Source organism: Scyliorhinus torazame, chromosome 6 (assembly GCF_047496885.1).
Source record: "Scyliorhinus torazame isolate Kashiwa2021f chromosome 6, sScyTor2.1, whole genome shotgun sequence".
Classification (NCBI taxonomy): Eukaryota; Metazoa; Chordata; class Chondrichthyes; order Carcharhiniformes; family Scyliorhinidae; genus Scyliorhinus; species Scyliorhinus torazame.
Genome location: NC_092712.1, coordinates 48025617 through 48049080, shown reverse-complemented (window position 1 = coordinate 48049080; position 23464 = coordinate 48025617). Strand labels below are relative to the sequence as shown.

The 23464-nt window shown below is 53.1% G+C and overlaps 1 long non-coding RNA gene across 1 annotated transcript in view; it reads left to right on the top strand.

Annotated features, from left to right (window-relative positions):
* The window catches only part of LOC140425699 (uncharacterized), a 42119-nt gene extending 24600 nt beyond the window's left edge, over positions 1-17519 (top strand). The window contains exon 3 of the long non-coding RNA XR_011947928.1: positions 17331-17519. This is a non-coding gene — a long non-coding RNA (uncharacterized lncRNA). The remainder of the gene's footprint in view (positions 1-17330) is intronic.
* Positions 17520-23464: the final 5945 nt, after the last annotated feature.

Sequence of the window (23464 nt, the reverse complement as noted above, 5' to 3'; positions counted from 1 at the left end):
CAATCACGGACAGGGGACGGGATTATCTGACCCCCCGCCGGGTCGGAGAATCGCCGGGGCCGGCGTGAATCCCGCCCCCGCCGGTTGCCAAATTCTCCGGCACCGGATATTCGGCGGGGGTGGGAATCGCGCCGCGCCGGTTGGCGACCCCCCCCCCCCCGGGCGATTCTCCGGCCCGCGATGGGCCGAAGTCCCGCTGCTGGAATGCCTGTCCCGCCAGCGAGAATCAAACCACCTCTCTTACTGGTGGGACAAGGAGGCGTGGGCGGGCTCCGGGATCTGGCCCCGCGGGGCAAAGTCATTTGCCGCACGGCAAAGTCATTTCCGCGCCAGCTGGCGGGGCAGCAAAGTCCTTTCCCGCCAGCTGGTGGGGTGGAAATCAGTCCGGCGCGGGCCGAGCCCCTCAAGGTAAGGGCTCGGCCCCTCAAGATGCGGAGAATTCCGCACCTTTGGGGCGGCGCGATGCCGGACTGATTCGCGCCGCTTTTGGTGCCGGTCGGCGGACATCGCGCCGATTGCGGAGAATTCCGCCCCATAGTTCCAAGTACTAATCCAAGCTCTAAGTTCATCTGCCTTACCCGTAATACTTCTTCCATTAAAACATATGCACTTCAGGCCACCAGACCCGCTGTGTTCAGCAACTTCTCCCTGTCTGCTCTGCCTCAGAGCCATACTGGCCCTATTCCCTAGTTCGCCCTCAATGTTCTCACCTTCTGACCTATTGCTCCGGTACCCACCCCCCTGCCATACTAGTTTAAACCCTCCCGTGTGACACTAGCAAACTTTGCGGCCAGGATATCTATGACTCTCCGTCCTTCTTATACAGTACGGAGTCTTACAACACCAGGTTAAAGTCCAACAGGTTTGTTTCGATGTCACTAGCTTTCGGAGCGCTGCTCCTTCCTCAGGTGAATGAAGAGGTCTGTTCCAGAAACACATATATAGACAAATTCAAAGATGCCAAACAATGCTAGGAATGCGAGCATTAGCAGGTGATTAAATCTTTACAGATCCAGAGATGGGGTAACCCCAGGTTAAAGAGGTGTGAATTGTACCAAGCCAGGACAGTTGGTAGGATTTTGCAGGCCAGATGGTGGGGGATGAATGTAATGCGACATGAATCCCAGGTCCCGGTTGAGGCCGCACTCATGTGTGCGGAACTTGGCTATAAGTTTCTGCTCGGCGATTCTGCGTTGTCGCGGGTCCTGAAGGCCGCCTTGGAGAACGCTTACCCGGAGATCAGAGGCTGAATGCCCTTGACTGCTGAAGTGTTCCCCGACTGGAAGGGAACATTCCTGCCTCGTGATTGTTGTGCGATGTCCGTTCATTCGTTGTCGCAGCGTCTGCATGGTCTCGCCAATGTACCACGCTTCGGGACATCCTTTCCTGCAGCGTATGAGGTAGACAACGTTGGCCGAGTCGCACGAGTACGTACCGCGTACCTGGTGGGTGGTGTTCTCACGTGTAATAGTGGTATCCATGTCGATGATCTGGCACGTCTTGCAGAGATTGCCATGACAGGGTTGTGTGGTGTCGTGGTCACTGTTCTGAAGACTGGGTAGTTTGCTGCAAACAATGGTTCGTTTGAGGTTGCGCGGTTGTTTGAAGGCAAGTAGTGGGGGCGTGGGGATGACCTTGGCAAGATGTTCATCGTCATCAATGACGTGTTGAAGGCTGTGAAGAAGATGACGTAGTTTCTCCGCTCCGGGGAAGTACTGGACGACGAAGGGTATTCTGTCGGTTGTCTCCCATGTTTGTCTTCTGAGGAGGTCGGTCCGGTTTTTCGCTGTGGCGCGTTGGAACTGTCGATCGATGAGTCGAGTGCCATATCCCATTCGTACGAGGGCATCTTTCAACGTCTGTAGATGTCTGTTACGCTCCTCCTCGTCTGAGCAGATCCTGTGTATACGGAGCGCTTGTCCATAGGGGATGTCTTCTTTAATGTGTTTAGGGTGGAAGCTGGAGAAGTGGAGCATCATGAGGTTATCCGTGGGTTTGCGGTAAAGCGAAGTGCTGAGGTGACTGTCCTTGATGGAGACGAGTATGTCCAAGAATGCAACTGATTTTGGAGAGTAGTCCATGGTGAGTCTGATGGTTGGATGGAACTTATTAATGTCATCGTGTAGTCGTTTCAGTGATTCTTCGTCCAAAGGAAAAAAATGTCATCGATGTATCTGGTGTATAACGTTGGTTGAAGGTCCGATGGGGGGGCCACTGTCGTACTGAACAGAACGGACTACTGCCAAGAAGTATACCGACAACTGGACAACCAAGAACACTACAGACAGTTACCCGCAGATCCGACCAAGGAACACATCCGCCAACTTAACAGACTGATCAAGACCTTGGATCCAGATCTTCAGAGCACCCTACGTGCTCTCATCCCACGTACTCCCCGCATTGGAGATCTCTACTGCCTCCCGAAAATACATAAGGCCAACACACCAGGCCGCCCTATCGTTTCAATGGGACCCTGTGTGAGAACCTCTCTGGCTACAACGAGGGCATCTTGAAACCCATCGTACAAGGTACACCCAGCTTCTGTCGCGACACGACGGACTTCCTACAGAAACTCAGCACCCATGGACCAGTTGAACCAGGAACATTCCTCGTCACAATGGACGTCTCGGCACTCTACACCAGCATCCCCCATGACGACGGCATTGCTGCAACAGCCTCAGTACTCAACACCGACAACTGCCAATCTCCAGACGCAATTCTGCAACTCATCCGCTTCATTCTGGATCACAACGTCTTCACCTTCGACAACAAGTTCTTCATCCAGACGCACGGAACAGCCATGGGGACCAAATTCGCACCCCAATACGGCAACATCTTCATGCACAAATTTGAACAGGACCTACTCACCGCACAGGACCTTCAACCGATGTTATACACCAGATACATCGATGACATTTTTTTCCTTTGGACCCACGGCGAAGAATCACTGAAACGACTACACAATGACATTAATAAGTTCCATCCAACCATCAGACTCACCATGGACTACTCTCCAAAATCAGTTGCATTCTTGGATACACTCGTCTCCATCAAGGACAGTCACCTCAGCACTTCGCTTTACCGCAAACCCACGGATAACCTCATGATGCTCCACTTCTCCAGCTTCCACCCTAAACACATTAAAGAAGCCATCCCCTATGGACAAACGCTCCGTATACACAGGATCTGCTCAGACGAGGAGGAGCGTAACAGACATCTACAGACGTTGAAAGATGCCCTCGTACGAACGGGATATGGCACTCGACTCATCGATCGACAGTTCCAACGCGCCACATCGAAAAACCGGACCGACCTCCTCAGAAGACAAACATGGGACACAACCGACAGAATACCCTTCGTCGTCCAGTACTTCCCCGGAGCGGAGAAACTACGTCATCTTCTTCACAGCCTTCAACACGTCATTGATGACGATGAACATCTTGCCAAGGTCATCCCCACACCCCCACTACTTGCCTTCAAACAACCGCGCAACCTCAAACGAACCATTGTTTGCAGCAAACTACCCAGTCTTCAGAACAGTGACCACGACACCACACAACCCTGTCATGGCAATCTCTGCAAGACGTGCCAGATCATCGACATGGATACCACTATTACACGTGAGAACACCACCCACCAGGTACGCGGTACATACTCGTGCGACTCGGCCAACGTTGTCTACCTCATACGCTGCAGGAAAGGATGTCCCGAAGCGTGGTACATTGGCGAGACCATGCAGACGCTGCGACAACGAATGAACGGACATCGCGCAACAATCACCAGGCAGGAATGTTCCCTTCCAGTCGGGGAACACTTCAGCAGTCAAGGGCATTCAGCCTTTGATCTCCGGGTAAGCGTTCTCCAAGGCGGCCTTCAGGACCCGCGACAACGCAGAATCGCCGAGCAGAAACTTATAGCCAAGTTCCGCACACATGAGTGCGGCCTCAACCGGGACCTGGGATTCATGTCGCATTACATTCATCCCCCACCATCTGGCCTGCAAAATCCTACCAACTGTCCTGGCTTGGTACAATTCACACCTTTTTAACCTGGGGTTACCCCATCTCTGGATCTGTAAAGATTTAATCACCTGCTAATGCTCACATTCCTAGCATTGTTTGGCATCTTTGAATTTGTCTATATATGTGTTTCTGGAACAGACCTCTTCATTCACCTGAGGAAGGAGCAGCGCTCCGAAAGCTAGTGACATCGAAACAAACCTGTTGGACTTTAACCCGGTGTTGTAAGACTTTGTACTGTGCTCACCCCAGTCCAACGCCGGCATCTCCACATCATGGCTTCTTATACAGGTCACACCTGCCCCGGAAGAGCTCCCAGTGATCCAGATAACGGAAACCCTCCCTCCTACACCAGCTGTTTAGCCACGTGTTTAGCTGCTCTATCTTCCTATTTCTAGCCTCACTGGCACGTGGCACAGGGAGTAATTCCGAGATTACAACCCTAGAGGTCCTGTCATTTAACTTTCTGCCTAGCTCCCTGAACTCCTGCTGCAGGACCTCATGCCGCTTCCTGCCTATGTCGTTATTACCAATATGTACAACGACCTCTGCCTGTTTGCCCTCCCCCTTCAGGATGCCCTCTACCCGTTCGGAGACATCCTGGACCCTGGCATCAGGGAGACAACATACCATCCTGGAGTCTCTTTCACGTCCACAAAAGCGCCTATCTGTGCCCCTGACTATAGAGCCCCGTATGACTATTGCCCTTCTGCGCTTTGACCCTCCCTTCTGAACATCAGAGCCAGCCGTGGTGCCACTGCTCTGGCTGCTGCTGTTTTCCCCTGATAGGCTATCCCCCCCCGACAGTATCCAAAGGGGTATACCTGTTTGAGAGGGGGACAACCACAGGGGATTCCTGCACTGACTGCCTGCCCTTTCTGGTGGTCACCCATTTCTCTGCCAGCAACTTGGGTGTGACCACATTTATATAACTGCTATCTGTGACGCTTTCCGCCACCTGCATGCTCCTAAGTGTATCCAACTGCTTCTCCAGCCGAACCATGCGGTCTGTGAGGAGCTCCAGTTGGGTGCACTTTCTGCAGATGAAGCCATCCGGGACGCTGGAAGCCTCCCGGACCTGCCACATATCACAGTCAGAGCACTGCACCCCTCTAATTGACATTGCGTCTATTAATTAGTAAGTTAAATTTAAAAGTTTTTTTAAAAAGTTACTGTTAACTATATGTTTCCTAGCACTAGATTTCTGCTATAAATGTGAAAGCTAAATACAGTACTCTGATCTCTGGCTTAGATAGCCCTCTAAATTATAATGAAGCCATTATGTTTAATTAGTTTAACAATGCTTAATTGTTTTAATTTAGTGTAGATTCCCAACCAGCCAATCAGGTCACAGCTTTTCTGTGATGTCACTTCAGTTCCCCCCCCCCCCCCCCCCAACACACACACACACACACACAATTTGAAAAGGTAATAAAAGTAAAAATGAATAAAAATCACTTACTTACCTTCCGAGGGTATCAGATGCTCTCTGGTTCTCTCCCTTTCCTGATTACCTCACTGCACCAAATTACCAAGTTCCAAATTCCCACTCTGGATATGTCTCACTCCGGCTGTGTCTCCTTGACTTGCACAAGTGGATGTAGCTATTTTTGTTCAGAACTAAGGTGGTTTTAATACATCTTTGCCCTCGGGGTTGTGTGCATCCCTGGCAAGGAGCACATTTCTTGCCTTGAGAAAGGGGTGTTGGTGATGGGGTGCAGGACACTTTGGGCTATTTCCATAATGGTGTTAGGTAGGGAATTCCAGGAATATTTCCCAGCGATGCTGAAAAATAGACACATGCTGCTGAAGCTTTTCGAAGCTCAACCAAGAGATTCTATTGAAGATTAAGGGGAAATGGCTGTGCGTCATTTGCCTGCCATTTTAAGGTGCTGCCCACCTCACCCTAGACTCCATTCCCGGCAGAAAATGCTTCCCTCTATCCACCCTACTGATTTCTTTCAAAATCTTTCCTGCCTTAATCAACTCATTTCAGAAATTTCTATATTGCAGGAAATACTTGTTTATATAATTTCTTTTCATAATCCAACTCTTGGGATCTTGTTGGCATTCTAGTGAATCTGCACTGCGCTTCATCCAAGGAATCAATATATCCTTTTGTAGGTGAAGTCCCCAGAACTGCACACAGCACTCCAGATGTGGTCTAAGCTGGGCTTTGCATAGCTGTTGTAAAATTCTTCCCATTACCTTCTAGCCCACTTGCAAGAAAGGCTGAACTTTGCCCAGGGACAGGCCCGTGTGAATTGGATATCATGGGGAATGGGACCCAGGGTGAAACCTATTGAAAATCAAGTGATAGGTTTCACACCTTGACATAAAAGAGAGACAGCTGCTCTTTCTTGATACAAACGCTCAGACCAAGAGTCATGGACCAGGGAGACACAAAGCAGCTGCTGCTTGGAAAAGCAAAGATAAAGACTGCTTTGCATTGGCCACCAAGCAGATGCCAAGGAGAATTGATTTTCTATTTGAAGAGACAGTCCTGGAGAGATTAAAAGGTAAAGGAATTGCCGGAGTGGGCCTTGCAGCTGGAAGTCAGTTCAGGGCTTCTCAGAGGACTGAGTGAAGTGACTTTCAAAGGGCACAAGACTCGCTCTCATGAGGCAGAGAGAAGAGCGCTGACTGAAGAGCTGTGAGGAGTTTGGTACTGAATCAACAAGGCTACATATCTGCTGTGAGCATGGCATAATGTGCTGTAAAATGTTTCAGTTGTGATAGTAATCTTCAGTTTGGTGTATTAGTCATCTGTTAAGTAATGTTTAGCTTGTATTAATTTTAGTTTGTTTGTTACTGTAAAAGTCTTAAAACATGAAATCTTGTCCTGCGGTTCTTTCTGTTGGTTGCTGGGAAATTCATATCCGTCAGCCACCACAGGGTTTGTAAGAGTATTGAAGGATATGGATCCAAGGCAATTGGATGGGGCAGCACTGTAGCACATTGGGGGGCAGCACGATAGCACAGTGGTTAGCACAGTTGCTTCACAGCTCCAGGGTCCCAGGTTCGATTCCCAGCTTGGGTCACTGTCTGTGCGGAGTCTGCACGTCCTCCCCGTGTCTGCGTGGGTTTCCTCCGGGTGCTCCCGGTTTCCTCCCACAGTCCAAAGATGTGCAAGTTAGCTGGATTGGCCGTGATAAATTGCCCTTAGTGTCCAAAAAGTTTAGTTGGGGTTACGGGGCTAGGGTGGAGGTGTGGAGATAGGGTGGAGGTGTGGGCTTGGGTAGGGTGCTCTTTCTAAGAGCTGGTGCAGACTCGACTGGCTGAATAGTATCCTTCTGCACTGTAAATTCTATGATTTCTATGGTGTTAGGAGATAGATTCACCAGGATCTCATTGAATGGCTGAGCAGTCTCAAGAGCCTAAATGACCTTCACTCGTCCTTCTGTTGCTACAACTTAGTTGTTATTCGTGTCTTCTTCACCATTTTTAGAATTACCCAGAAAATGGGGAGATTATAATTCCCCATTGCTTCCTCCCTGGCCAATCTCATAATGAATGTATTTACACATGTGTAACCAGGTAATGAGGAAAGAACAATCTCCCAGCATCTTGTCTGTGTGTTTATTAATAAGGGCAGCTTCTAGCAGGGCCTGACCAGGTTGTGGGCCGTCATACACTCCAGCTTGGTGCTGTGGTCCCAGCATTGCTGAACCTGGGCCCTCCTGTGAGACAGGAATTTCTCCACAATGGACTGCTCCTTTGCTGTTGTCGTGCTCAACAGCTCCAGGATCTCCTGGCTTCAGCCTATCCAAGCTGACTTGTCAACAAGTTAACGCATTTCCTCCTGTGGTATAAATTGCTGTGATCATTTGAAATTTGGCATTATTGAATTTGTCTTGATGAGTGCAACACAAAAAGCTTCGGCAAAAAGGTCTCTCTTTTTGGCAATGTGGTAAACCACTGTGTTCTTATATTAAGGGTTGTACGGTAGAACATGCACTACAGGTTCTCCTGGGCCCCTGCATGCTAGCTCCGCCCAGGAGCCAGGTTATAAATATGCGTGGCCTCCAGCTCGCAGCCATTTTGTCAGCTGCTGTGGGAGGCCACACATCTGACACAAATAAAGCCTCAGTTTGGGTTCAACTTCGTCTCCAGTCAAATTGATCGTGCCTGAATTTATTAGTATCAGATTCAGAAGATGGACCTCCGGATTAAACCAGATCGCCTGCAGCTGGATCCACACTCAAGCGACGCCAGAAAGGACTTCCAGCACTGGCTAGCTTGTTTTGAAGCGTATATCAACGCATACAAGATGATCAGAGGATTGGATAGGGTGGACAGTGAGAGCCTTTTTCCTCGGATGGTGATGTCCAGCACGAGGGGACATAGCTTTAAATTGGGGGGAGATAGATATAGGACAGATGTCAGAGGTAGGTTCTTTACTCAGAGAGTAGTAAGGGCGTGGAATGCCCTGCCTGCAACAGTAGTGGACTCGCCAACACTAAGGACATTCAAATGGTCATTGGATAGACATAAGGACGATAAGGGAATAGTGCAGATGGGCTTTAGAGTGGTTTCACAGGTCGGCGCAACATCGAGGGCCGAAGGGCCTGTACTGCGCTGTAATGTTTTATGTTCTATGTTCAACGCGGCGCCGACCCCTGTTCCAGAGGCTCAGAAGATTCAAATATTGTACTCCAGACTCCGCTCCAAAGTTTTCCCGCTGATCCAGGATGCGCCCAATTACGCTGATGCCATGATTCGACTCAAATAAAATTATGAGCAGAAGACGAACACGCTCTTCGCCAGACAAGCGCTCGCAACGCGTACTCAACTACCTGGTGAGTCAATCGAGGACTTCTGGAGGGCCCTGATCCCACTAGTTCGGGACTGTGACTGCCAGGACGTTACAGCTAAGGAGCACTCAGATCTCCTTATGCGGGACGCTTTTGTAACTGGGATTGGGTCTGATGTTATCAGGCAGCGGCTCCTAGAAGGGGCCACGCGCGACCTCGCAGGGACTAAAACACTAGCGGTTTCCATGACGGTCGCCCTGCGCAATGTACAGTCCTACGCCCCCAACCGTGCGGCCAATTCCTCCTACGCTTCATGGGCCCCACAGGCAGCCGCCCCAGCAGGGGCGCTACCCACCCAATACACCTGCGCTACGCGCCAGCCAGTGATCTCCAGGAGGCCCTGATGCTATTTTTGTGGCCAGCAAAAACACCCCCGCCAACGCCGCCCGGCCCGCGCTGCCCTTTGTAAGGCCTGCGGGAAGAAGGGCCATTTCGCTGCAGATGTGCCAGGCCTGCTCAACGGCAGCGGTCACCCGCCAGCCCCCCCCCCCCCACCGGTCACATAGAACATAGAAAAATACAGCACAGAACAGGACCTTCGGCCCACGATGTTGTGCCGAACCTTTGTCCTAGACTAATCATAGATTATCATTGAATTTACAGTGCAGTAGGAGGCCATTCGGCCCATTGAGTCTGCACCAGCTCCTGGAAAGAGCACCCATAGTCAACACCTCCACCCAACACTAAGGGCAATTTTGGACACTAAGGGCAATTTATCATGGCCAATCCACCTAACCTGCACATCTTTGGACTGTGTGAGGAAACCGGAGCACCCGGAGGAAACCCACGCAGACACGGGGAGGATGTGCAGACTCCACACAAACAGTGACCCAAGCCGGAATCGAGCCTGGGGCCCTGGAGCTGCGAAGCAATTGTGCTATCCACAATGCTACCATGCTGCCCTTAAGAACAAATAAATCTACACTATATCATTTTACCGTAATCCATGTACCTATCCAATAGCTGCTTGAAGGTCCCTAATGTTTCCGACTCAACTACTTCCACAGGCAGTGCATTCCATGCCTCCACTACTCTCTGGGTAAAGAACCTACCTCTGACATCCCCCCTATATCTTCCACCATTCACCTTAAATTTATGTCCTCTTGTAATGGTTTGTTCCACCCGGGGAAAAAGTCTCTGACTGTCTACTCTATCTATTCCCCTGATCATCTTATAAACCTCTATCAAGTCGCCCCTCATCCTTCTCCGTTCTAATGAGAAAAGGCCTAGCACCCTCAACCTTTCCTCGTAAGACCTACTCTCCATTCCAGGCAACATCCTGGTAAATCTCCTTTGCACCTTTTCCAAAGCTTCCACATCCTTCCTAAAATGGGACGACCAGAACTGTACACAGCACTCCAAATGTGGCCTTACCAAAGTTTTGTACAGCTGCATCATCACCTCACTGCTCTTAAATTCAATCCCTCTGTTAATGAACGCTAGCACACCATAGGCCTTCTTCACAGCTCTATCCACTTGAGTGGCAACTTTCAAAGATGTATGAACATAGACCCCAAGATCTCTCTGCTCCTCCACATTGCCAAGAACTCTACCCTTAACCCTGTATTCCGCATTCATATTTGACCTTCCAAAATGGACAACCTCACACTTTTCAGGGTTAAACTCCATTTGCCACTTCTCAGCCCAGCTCTGCATCCTATCTATGTCTCTTTGCAGCCGACAACCGCTATCCACAACTCCACCAATTTTCGTATCATCTGCAAATTTACTGACCCACCCTTCAACTCCCTCATCCAAGTCAAAAATGAAAATCACAAACAGCAGAGGACCCAGAACTGATCCCTGCGGTACGCCACTAGTAACTGGGATCCAGGCTGAATATTTGCCATCTACCACCACTCTCTGACTTCTATCGGTTAGCCAGTTCGTTATCCAACTGGCCAAATTTCCCACTATCCCATGCCTCCTTACTTTCTGCAGAAGTCTACCATGGGGAACCTTATCAAATGCCTTACTAAAATCCATGTACACTACATCCACTGCTTTACCTTCATCCACATGCTTGGTCACCTCCTCAAAGAATTCAACAAGACTTGTACGGCAAGACCTACCCCTCACAAATCCGTGCTGACTATCCCTAATCAAGCAGTGTCTTTCCAGATGCTCAGAAATCCTATCCTTCAGTACCCTTTCCATTACTTTGCCTACCACCGAAGTAAGACTAACTGGCCTGTAATTCCCAGGGTTATCCCTATTCCCTTTTTTGAACAGGGGCACGACATTCGCCACTCTCCAATCTCCTGGTACCACCCCTGTTGACAATGAGGACGAAAAGATCATTGCCAAAGGCTCTGCAGTTTCATCTCTTGCTTCCCATAGAATCCTTGGATATATCCCGTCAGGCCCGGAGGACTTGTCTATCCTCAAGTTTTTCAAAATGCCCAACACATCTTCCTTCCCAACAAGTATTTCCTCGAGCTTACCAGTCTGTTTCACACTGTCCTCGCCAACAATATGGCCCCTCTCATTTGTAAATACAGAAGAAAAGTACCCGTTCAAGACCTCGCCTACTCTTCAGACTCCATACACAATCTCCCGCTACAGTCCTTGATCGGACCTACCCTTGCTCTAGTCATTCTCATATTTCTCACATATGTGTAAAAGGCCTTGGGGTTTTCCTTGATCCTCCCCGCCAAAGATTGTTCATGCCCTCTCTTAGCTCTCCTAATCCCTTTCTTCAGTTCCCTCCTGGCTATCTTGTATCCCTCCAACGCCCTGTCTGAACCTTGTTTCCTCAGCCTTACATAAGTCTCCTTTTTCCTCTTAACAAGACATTCAACCTCTCTTGTCAACCATGGTTCCCTCACTCGACCATCTCTTCCCTGCCTGACAGGGACATACATATCAAGGACACGTAGTACCTGTTCCTTGAACAAGTTCCACAATTCACTTGTGTCCTTCCCTGACAGCCTATGTTCCCAACTTATGCACTTCAATTCTTGTCTGACAACATCGTATTTACCCTTCCCCCAATTGTAAACCTTGCCCTGTTGCACGCACCTATCCCTCTCCATTACTAAAGTGAAAGTCACAGAATTGTGGTCACTATCTCCAAAATGCTCTATCACTTGCCCTGGCTCATTACCAAGTACCAAATCCAATATTGCCTCTCCTCTGGTCGGACAATCTACATACTGTGTTTGAAAAGCTTCCTGGACACACTGCACAAACACCACCCCATCCAAACTATTTGATCTAAAGAGTTTTCACTCAATGTTTGGGAAGTTAAAGTCACCCATGACTACTACCCTATGACTTCTACACCTTTCCAAAATCTGCTTCCCAATCTGTTCCTCCACATCTCTGCTACTCGGGCCTTTGGAAAACTCCTAACAAGGTGACTGCTCCTTTCCTATTTCTGACTTCAACCCATACTGCCTCAGTAGGCTGATACTCCTCGAACTGCCTTTCTGCAGCTGTTATACTATCTCTAATTAACAATGCCACCCCCCCCCCCCCCCCCACCTCTTTTACCACCCTCCCTAATCTTATTGAAACATCTAGAACCAGGGACCTCCAACAAACATTTCTGCCCCTCTTCTATCCAAGTTTCCGTGATGGCCACCACATCGTAGTCCCAAGTACCGATCCATGCCTTAAGTTCACCCACCTTATTCCTGATGCTTCTTGCGTTGAAGTATACACACTTCAACCCATCTCCGTGCCTGCAAGTACTCTCCTTTGTCAGTGTTCCCTTCCCCACTGCCTCATTACATGCTTTGGCGTCCTGAATATCGGCTACCTTAGTTGCTGGACTACAAATCCGGTTCCCATTCCCCTGCCAAATTAGTTTAAACCCTCCCGAAGAGTACTAGAAAACCTCCCTCCCGGTCACGGACAATGGGCGCCGCTATCCACCCCTCCCCCCCAGGCCATGTGCGAGCAATGGGCGCCGCCATCTTCCCCCCCACACAACACGTGCGTTTCATGGGTGCCGCCATCTTCCTCCACCCCCGCAATGTGTGTTCCATGGGCACCGCTATTTTGTGATCCCCAGGACCTCCGGGCACGGCCATCTTGTCCGCCCCGCAGCAAATGGAGACCAATGGCATTTCAGGACCCCAACTCAACGGCCGCCTCACTACCCAACGATCAACAACGACTCGCATCCATGGCAATCGACCAGTCCCGACCACATACTATGACCAACGCATCCACCAGCGTGAAAGTCAACGGCCATGTGACCTGCCTACTGGACCCCGGGAGCACCGAGAGCTTTGTGCACCCGAATACGGTAAGGCACTGCTCCCTTAAGGTACACCCTACCAATCAAAGTTTCTCCCTGGCCTCCAGATCCCATCGTGTAGCAATCCGGGGGTACTGCACGGTCACGCTCACAGTCCAAGGCGTAGAGTTCCATGGTTATCGCCTCTACGTCCTCCCTAACCTCTGCGCTGCACTTATCCTCAGCCTGGATTTTCAGTGCAACCTCCAGAGCCTGACCCTTAAATTCGGCGGAACCTTCCCACCCCTCACTGTGTGCGGCCTCGCGACCCTAAAGGTCGATCCTCCTTCCCTCTTTGCCAATCTAACTCCAGATTGCAAACCCGTCAGCAGGAGCAGACGGTATAGCACCCAGGATAAGGCCTTCATCAGGTCCGAGGTCCAGCGGTTGCTTCGGGAGGGAGTCATCGAGGCCAGCAACAGCCCCTGGAGAGCTCAAGTGGTAAGTCTGGGGAGAAAAATTGAATGGTCGTGGACGACAGCCAGACCATCAACAGGTACACGCAGCTCGATGCGTACCCCCTCCCACGCATATCTGACATGGTTAACCAGATTGCACCGGGTCTTCTCAACGGTGGACCTGAAATCCGCTTACCACCAGCTCCCCATTTGTAAGTCGGACCGGCCATACACCGCCTTCGAGGCGCTTTTACCAGCCGGACCGCGCGCACCTGGTGAAGGCCTCCCGCCCCTTTGAACGCCTCAGCATGCATTTCAAAGGCCCCCTCCCCTCCTCCGATCGACACACATATTTCCTCAGTGTGATCGGCATCCCACGCCCCGACATGACGTCTGTCACCGTCATTAAAGCCCTTAATTCTATCTTCACTCTGTTCGGCTTCCCCGCCTACATTCACAGTGACAGGGGATCCTCATTCATGAGTGATGAGCTACGTCAGTTCCTGCTCAGCAGGGGTATCGGCTCCAGCAGAATGAGGAGCTACAACCCCCGGGGAAACGGACAGGTAGAAAGGGAGAATGGGACGGTATGGAGGGTTGTCCAGCTGGCTCTATGGTCCAGAAATCTCCCGGCCTCCCACTGGCAAGAGGTCCCCCCTGATGCACTACATTCCATTCGCTCATTACTTTGCACTGCTACTAACAATACACCCCATGAACGTCTTTTTGCCTTCCCCAGGAAGTCCACATCCGGGGTATCGTTCTCAACTTTGCTCACAGCTCCGGGAACCGTGCTTCTCCGTGAACATGTGCGGCTCCACAAGGCGGATCTCTTGGTGGAGAGGGTGCACCTGCTCCACGCAAAACCCACAGTACGCCTACATGGCGTTCCCCGACGGCCGCCAGGATACCGTCTCCCTCAGGGACCTGGCACCAGCAGGTTCCACCCCCACACCACCCCTGTCGCCCCCGACACCACCCTCCCCTCCCCCGCTGCCCCCATCACCCCCCAGGACCGTCCGTCCTCCCCCTGCCCACCCCTGTTGATGAAGAGGATTTTGGCACGCTCCTGGAGTCAACTTCGACCATGACAGCACCAACATCGCCGGCTCCACTTCATCCATCTCAAAGGACTATCAAGACGCCGGACCGGCTGAACCTCTGACCGGCCCGCCGGATGACCAGAGACATTTTTTTACTGGTCTGTAAATATTAAAGATTGCGAATTGTATATAGTTATCCACCACCCCCGCCTGACTCAATTTTAACAGGGGGTGAATGTGGTAAACCACTGTGTTCCTATATTAAGGGTTGTACGGTAGAACATGCACTACAGGTTCACCTGGGCCCCTGCATGCTAGCTCTGCCCAGGAGCCGGGTTATCATTATGCGTAGCCTCCAGCTTGCAGCCATTTCGTCAGCTGCTGTGGGAGGCCACACATCTGATACTAATAAAGCCTCAGTTTGGATTCAACTTTGTCTCCAGTCAAATTAATCGTGCCTCAGGCAATTTATTTGCCCTGAAGAAGCACCGTCTTGAAATTCTGATACCTTTATAACGAAGCTACTTCCACAGCTCTAATAGGAAGGGAAGTTCCAGCGAGAATGAAGGCATGGCAATATATTTCCAAGCCAGAATGGGACTTGGAGGGGAACTTAGAGCCTGTCACCTTCCCAAATGCAGTCCCCTGATAGACATCACGGACGGAATTCTTCGACACCCCCGCCGGGGCGGACAATCCCCGGGGGGGGCGGCGCGAATCCCGCCCCGCCGCCCTGAAGCTGGATGTCGTATTCTCCAGCGGCGGTTTTCGGTCTTCACGCCACGCCGGTCTGGGGCCATTGGCAGCAGCCCTCCCAGCAATTCTCCGGCCCCGATGGGCCGAGCAGCCGTCGGTTTGTGGCCTGTCCCGCCGCCGTGGATTAGGCATCCGATCTGCGGGCGGGCCTGTGCCGTGGGGGCCACTCCTTCCGCGCCGGCCCCTGTGGACTCCGCCATGGCTGGTGTGGAGAAGACAACCCCCTGCGCATGCGCCAGAATATGCCGGCGGTTCCGCGCATGCGCGGGATCACGCCGGCCGTTTGGCACATGCGCGGACTCGCGCAGTCCCTTCGGCGCCGACTGGCGCGGCTCCAACCCCTCCAGCATCCACCTAGCCCCTGAAAGTGCGGAGGACTCCGCTACTTCCGGTCGGCCCGACGCTGGAGTGGTTCGTGCCGTTTTTGACACCAGCGTCGGGCCATCGCACCGATTCCGGAGAATCAACCCTCACATGTTTGGAGCTGCTGTGGAAGCAGCTGTGCTGTGCACCTGCAATGCATCTTGTATATGGTACACATTGCTGTCACGGTACGCTGGCGGTGAAGGCAATGCATGTTTAGTGCGGTGAACGTGGTGTTGATCAAGCGGGCTATATCTCCCAGGCCGTCAAATTTCTGGAGTGTTGCTGGAGCTGCACTCGCCCAGGGAAGTGAAGAGTATTCCATCACACTCTTGAGTTATCATTCACAGCCGGTAAAAAGGCTTTGGGGAGCTTGGACATGAACCATTCGCTGCAGAATACCCAGCCCCTGACCTGCCCAAGTATTTATCTGGTTGCCTCAGATAAGTTTCTGACTAATGGCGAACCCCAGGATGTCCTTGATGGGGATGGGGGGATTCAATCATGGGAAAGCCATTCAGCATCAAGAGGGTGTGGTTAGACTCTGGCTGTAGAGATCACAGAAATATTTAAATAAAAGGAGCTGTTTTATTTTTAAGAACTTAAAAGGAGAGCCTAATATCTTAAAAAGTAAAATAACGTCAAGGCCCCGCTGCGAGGGGTTTAAAGCTATAAGGCTATGGTAACAGGTATTAACCGTAGATTTCAGTGTATAAGTCCACCTTCGAAACTTCGAAAAATTGCTTCAGAAATTAGGGTCGTTTTATGCACCGAGTATAATGCACCGCTGGCATAGGTATGGGCAGCCGTCATCTTTGTCGTTCACCACACAGGGTCAGCTCTGTGTAAACTTCCACCCATCTTCGCCACTCCGTCTTTATCACCTGCTTGATCCCTGATATAAAGTACCAGTAAATAAAACGTCCATTTGTTGGGTGAAAAATTGAGGCGATCCATGACAGCACGTTGTGCCTGAATGTGTTGTCGACTTATAGAATTTACAGTGCGGAAGGAGGCAATTCCACCCACCGAGTCTGCACCGGCTCTTGGAAATAAGAGCCCACCCAAGCCACAACCTCCAACCTATTCCTGTAAGCCCACCCAACCTTTTGGGGAAGAAAGGGCAATTTAGCACGGTCGATCCACCTAACCCGCACATCTTTGGACTGTGGGAGGAAACCGGAGCACCCGGAGGAAACCCACGCAGACACGGGGAGAACCTGCAGACTCCGCACAGACAGTGACCCAAGCCGGGAATCGAACCTGGGACCCTGGAGCTGTGAAGCAACTGTGCTGTCCACTGTGCTACCGTGACTTATACGCCAATTACGTGCAAGGACATGGCTTTTGGGACTGGAGAAATGGGGTCAACTTAGACTCCACAATCTACAGTCATAGAATCATAGAGGTTTACAGCATGGAAACAGGCCCTTCGGCCCAACCAGTCCATGCCGCCCAGTTTTTACCAGTGCTGTCCCAGTCCCCTCACTGTTGAGCAAAGGCACATCATTGAAGGGCCTCAGACTGTCGGCTGTTGTGCACCACAGGGTCTGAGTGACAGGTACTTAAAGGATTACAGTCAAAATCAATTAATGTTGAAGTCATTAATCTCTGATCTTCCTCATCCTCAAGTGACTAATGATGAATTTCTTTTCTTGGTTTGTTTTTAATATTACACGAAAACCCAGCAGACTGCCTCAACCCACGGGAGTTGCTGATACAAATGAGAAAACTGAACAGAGAGAGAAACAAAGACAGATCAAAGGCAACAACAACGGGAAAGAAATAATGAGCAGGGCAAATGTGACAAGTTTTTTTTGAAAAGAAACTCAATGTAAAAGGAGAACAAAGCAGGGAGAAGGGTTTAATAAAGCAGAGAGTTGCAGCTCAGAACTGAAATGAAAATTAGGCATTGATGACATTGGCCTTTAGCCCGTCACTTTACTTGCAAATATTTTCTTCCCATTTATTCGAAAACAAGGAATGTCTGAACCCAAGCCCTCAGAGAGACAGTGAAGGAGATTTTCAAGCAGCAACGTCAATGCCCAACATTCCTTCTCGGAGTCTCGGATGCCAAACTGTTCTCAATCAGATGGGTGAGGAAGGTGATGTATGGCGACACCTTGGGCGCGATTCAGCGGACGCGAGTTAAAGTCCGCTGAACAGCGCGTTTAGTAGGATGTTTCTCGGCGCCTGCAGCACCAACAAAGACCCCGCTATTCAACAGCACTTTGCCGTTTTTCTTGGCCTCGGCGAGGAACTCCCTGTCGAGGCTACTCTTTAAGTCATTTCCTGCACTAGCTCGCCAGTGTAGGAAGACTACTCGCGGATCGGGGCTCCCTTTCTAAAGGCAGCCCCAATCCTTCGACCCCTCCTCTGTGCCCCCACTGTGGACTCATGACCCCCTCACGTCACCCAACATACCTCTTCCGGTTCCTCGAGCCCCTTCCTCACCCTACCTCAAATGGGCAAGGGCCCCTTCCCCGGTCCTGACCCCTGACATGGGCAGCCTGGCACTTGAGCACCTTGGCACTACCAGCCTGGCACCTTGGCAGTGTCCCTTCCAGCCTGTAAATGCCACCTGGACACCCTGGTAGTGCCACCCTGGCACAGCCAGGGTACCTGGTTGGCAGTGTCAAGGTGCCAGACTGGAAGTGCCAAGGTTCCCATGTTCCAGGGAAAGTGCCAGAGTGCCACCCTGCCCAGACCCTGACCGCCCGGGGCCTCAACTTCCCAGAGAGACCCCCCCCCACCACAAGCTATCATGACTGGTTCACTACTTTATGGATCAGTATCAAACAGCTTCCAGTTGAGGCCTTGCTGGGGAGGCCGGTGAATCTTGGGCCCCGGGCAAATTGGGCGAGCGCCTATTTAAATGAGCCTAATGAATCATTTAAATATGCGCACCTGGATCTCGACCAGCGAGAGCATAATCCAGATCGCGACGCCTCACAAGATTCTGTTGAATCTCGCAAGACATTTTGAGCATTTTGATTCCAAATGGAGTCCTCTCACGAGATTCAACGGCCTCGTCCCGTCACCAAGTCGGGCGCGACAGGTCCGCTGAATCACACCCCTGTACCCCCATATCTCAGGTGGCTGCTTCAGCAGATTACATTTACCAGTCCTTTTGGACTTCAATTTTTTTTTCAATGGCTTTGGAGAGATTAATTTAAATGCTGTGTTATGTAAACTCTACTTTTTTTTTGTAAACCTTGAGACTTCAGCAGAGTTCACTGAAATTCACTATTACTCAACTAAAACAATGCCAGACAGAATATAAGCACACCTCAATATTGAGAACAACAACTTGCATTTAGGCAACAATTTAACATAGTATAACACCCCAAGACACTTCACATAAACATGGTCAAATGAAACATTGATGAGCTGTGCCAAATGAAGAGACATTATGGCAGATGGCATACAGGAGTGTCTTAAAGGGGAAGAGGTAGAGAAACAGGGGCGAAATTCTCCCGAAACGGCGCGATGTCCGCCGACTGGCGCCCAAAACGGCGCCAATCAGACGGGCATCGCGCCGCCCCAAAGATGTGGAATGCTCTGCATCTTTGGGGGCCGAGCCCCGACATTGAGGGGCTAGGCCGGCGCCGGAGGAATTTCCGCCCCGCCAGCTGGCGGAAAAGGCCTTTGGTGCCCTGCCAGCTGGCGCGGAAATGACATCCCCGGGCGGCGCATGCGCGGGAGCGTCAGCGGCTGCTGACGGCATTCCCGCGCATGCGCAGTGGAGGGAGTCTCTTCCACCTCCGCCGTGGTGGAGACCGTGGCGGAGGCGGAAGGGAAAGAGTGCCCCCCCCGGCACAGGCCCGCCCGCGGATCGGTGGGCCCCGATCGCAGGCCAGGCCACCGTGGGGGCACCTCCCGGGGCCAGATCGCCCCGCGCCCCCCCCCAGGACCCCGGAGCCCGCCCACGCCGCCTTGTCCTGCCGTTCAAAAGGTGGTTTAATCCACGCCGGCGGGGCAGGCAATTTATCGACGGGACTTCGGCCCATCCGGGCCGGAGAATCGAGCGGGGGGGGGCCCGCCAACCGGCGCGGCCCGATTCCTGCCCCCGCCGAATATCCGGTGCCAGAGACTTCGGCAACCGGCGGGGGCGGGATTCACGCCAGCCCCCGGCGATTCTCCAACCCGGCGGGGGGTCGGAGGATGACGCCCCAGCTGTGGTTATATGCATCACTGTAATACACAAAGGGTTAATGTGAACACATTACACCTAGCTAGACACCAGAGGGAGCACCAGAGACATCATGACACACAGACATTCAACTAATAGGTTAGTAAGATAGGACATGACCAATGGGCAGACACGACACACCCAGAGGTAACACTACCATAAGGGGGCATTACACACACCCATATAAAAGGGCACAGCACACAGGGGGCGAAATTCTCCCCCAACGGCGCGATGTCCGCCGACTGGCGCCAAACACGGCGCCAATCAGACGGGCATCGCGCCAGCCCAAAGGTGCGGAATGCTCCGCATCTTTGGGGGCCGAGCCCCAACATTGAGGGGCTAGGCCGGTGCCAGAGGGACTTCCGCCCCGCCAGCTGGCGGAAATGGCGTTTGTTGCCCCGCCAGCTGGCGGAAATGGCGTTTGGTGCCCCGCCAGCTGGCGCAGAAATGCAGCGCATGCGCAGGAGCGTCAGCGGCGGCCGACAGTTTCCCGCGCATGCGCAGTGGGGAGAGTCTCTTCCGCCTCCGCCATGGTGGAGGCCGTGGCAGAGGCGGAAGGGAAAGAATGCCCCCACGGCACAGGCCCGCCCACGGATCGGTGGGCCCCCGATCGCGGGCCAGGCCACCGTGGGGGCACCCCCGGGCCAGATCGCCCCGCGCCCCCCCCCCAGGACCCCGGAGCCCACCCACGCCGCCTGGTCCCGCCGGTAAGGTAGGTGGTTTAATTTACGCCGGCGGGACAGGCAATTTCTGGGCGGGACTTCGGCCCATCCGGGCTGGAGAATTGAGCGGGGGGTCCCGCCAACCGGCGCGGCCCGATTCCCGCCCCCGCCCAATCTCCGGTACCGGAGACTAAGGCGGGGGCGGGGGCGGCATTCACGGCGGCCAACGGCCATTCTCCGACCCGGCGGGGGGGTCGGAGAATGACGCCCATGATCTTCCTCTTTCCAGTGGACACACTCAGTGAGTACAGACACAGGGTTGATTGAACATCACTCCCACCACGTGGATTGCAGCAGACTGGTTAGTCAGTCTGAGTAGCTATAGCAGGATTAACAGGAGAGTCGAATCCAAGTAGGAGAATGGTTAACAGTTTAATAAACGTGTTGAAGTTATCTCCAAGTCTGAACCTTCATTTGTCAGAGTGCACATCAAGGAAGCAGCTTATGCGACGTCAAGAGCATAACAAAACACCAGTGAGGTTTAAGGGGGGAATGCCAGGCCTTAGGGTAGGTGAAGGCACATTTGTTAATGGTGGAGCAATGTTTCAAGAGGCCAGAACTGCAGGTACACAGCGAAGGTTGGAGGCTTTGTTTTTATCCATAAATGTAAAACATTGAAGACACTTAACGGAAATTACAATCCAATTTAGTTTAATCTCTACTTTTATTAAACCTGCCGATCCAGTTTAATCCTCTAGATTCTCATTCCGCTTCAACACAGGAGTCTTTAAAAACAAACACAAAGTTGTACAAAGAAAAATGAAGGCTCACTTAAACCAAATCTTTAAATTGGGCATTGTCTGCACCGTTTCTGATTTTCCACAGTGGTCTCTGTGGTGTCTCACTGAACGTCGATATCACATCAACATTGGAGAATCGAAGCACGCCATAGCCAAGTTGGCAAGCTACAACGTCAGAAACTCAGGAATATCCAAGCCACCATTTTCTCCCAGGCCTTCTTTAGGCCTCCCTGGTATGACAAGATGGAGCTGTTCCAGTGCTTCCCCACTGCCAACCCCTGAGATTGAATGAGTTGTGCCCCAAGAAAATTACAGAAGACAGTTGACAATCGTGGTCAGCATACGGGGAGTGTGAGTCATACTGCAGAACATTGAGAAAGAATAATGTACTGATATCGTGCTGAAGCTACAGCCTGAATCTCAGAACATGATGCCCTCTACCACAACTTGGAATGGAGCAAGTAAACCAATCAAACGATGGGAAAAAAAAAGCTTGTTATCCACTTCTCGGAATTATTTCATTCTGCCGCTGTACCACTCAAGGGACGTCATTCTCCGACCCCCCGCCGGGTCGGAGAATGGCCGTTGGCCGCCGTGAATCCCGCCCTCGCCCCCGCCGAAGTCTCCGAAGGGAGAAAAGTCAGCGGGGCGTTAATGGCGCCGCTGCCACGGAGAATGTCACGGGTCTGCGCAAGGCAGCCGATTTTCGGCCTGCCGATATTCTCCCTTCCGGATGGGCCGAAGTCCCGTCGACGTGATGACCGTTCACGTCGACGTCAATCAAACCTCCTTTTCATCGGCGTGACCCGGTGCTCCAGGCTCACGCCGACCAGCGAGGAGGTGAGTGACGGCCTGGGGGGTTGGCTCTGGGCAGGAAATGGCGTGGCCGCAGACTGATTGCCTGAGGAGAGGTGTGTCTCGGCTTGTGTGTGTGTGCGGCGGGGGGGGGGGGGGGGGGTGGTTAGAGTAGGCTGGGCTCCGGGGGAGTGCCGGGAGGGGGTCCGTGCCGGGGTGGAGGTTGGGGGTTGGGGAGGGGGTCCGTGCCGGGGTGGAGGTTGGGGGTTGGGGAGGGGGTCCGTGCCGGGGTGGAGGTTGGGGGGGGGGGTCCGTGCCGGGGTGGAGGTTGGGGAGGGGGTCCGTGCCGGGGTGGAGGTTGGGGAGGGGGTCCGTGCCGGGGTGGAGGTTGGGGGTTGTGGAGGGGGTCCGTGCCGGGGTTGAGGTTGGGGGGGGGGGGTCCGTGCCGGGGTGGAGGTTGGGGGTTGTGGAGGGGGTCCGTGCCGGGGTGGAGGTTGGGGGTTGGGGAGGGGGTCCGTGCCGGGGTGGAGGTTGGGGGGGGGGGTCCGTGCCGGGGTGGAGGTTGGGGTTGTGGAGGGGGTCCGTGCCGGGGTGGAGGTTGGGGGGGGGTCCGTGCCGGGGTGGAGGTTGGGGGGGGGGGTTCGTGCTGGGGTGGAGGTTGGGGAGGGGGTCCGTGCCGGGGTGGAGGTTGGGGGTTGGGGAGGGGGTCCGTGCCGGGGTGGAGGTTGGGGGTTGGGGAGGGGGTCCGTGCCGGGGTGGAGGTTGGGGGGGGGGGTCCGTGCCGGGGTGGAGGTTGGGGAGGGGGTCCGTGCCGGGGTGGAGGTTGGGGGGGGGGGGTCCGTGCCGGGGTGGAGGTTGGGGAGGGGGTCCGTGCCGGGGTGGAGGTTGGGGAGGGGGTCCGTGCCGGGGTGGAGGTTGGGGTTGTGGAGGGGGTCCGTGCCGGGGTGGAGGTTGGGGGGGGGGTCCGTGCCGGGGTGGAGGTTGGGGGGGGGGGGGTTCGTGCTGGGGTGGAGGTTGGGGGTTGGGGAGGGGGTCCGTGCCGGGGTGGAGGTTGGGGGGGGGTCCGTGCTGGGGTGGAGGTTGGGGGGGGGGGGGTTCGTGCTGGGGTGGAGGTTGGGGGTTGGGGAGGGGTTCCGTGCCGGGGTGGAGGTTGGGGGGGGGTCCGTGCTGGGGTGGAGGTTGGGGGTTGGGGAGGGGTTCCATGCCGGGGTGGAGGTTGGGGGGGGGGTCCGTGCTGGGGTGGAGGTTGGGGGTTGGGGAGGGGGTCCGTGCCGGGGTGGGTGATGGGAGGGCAAATGAGTTGGTCCACCTGGCCAGGTGCCAGCCTCCAACAGTTGGACCCATGCGGTCCATGCCACCTGGCTGGGGGGAGGAGG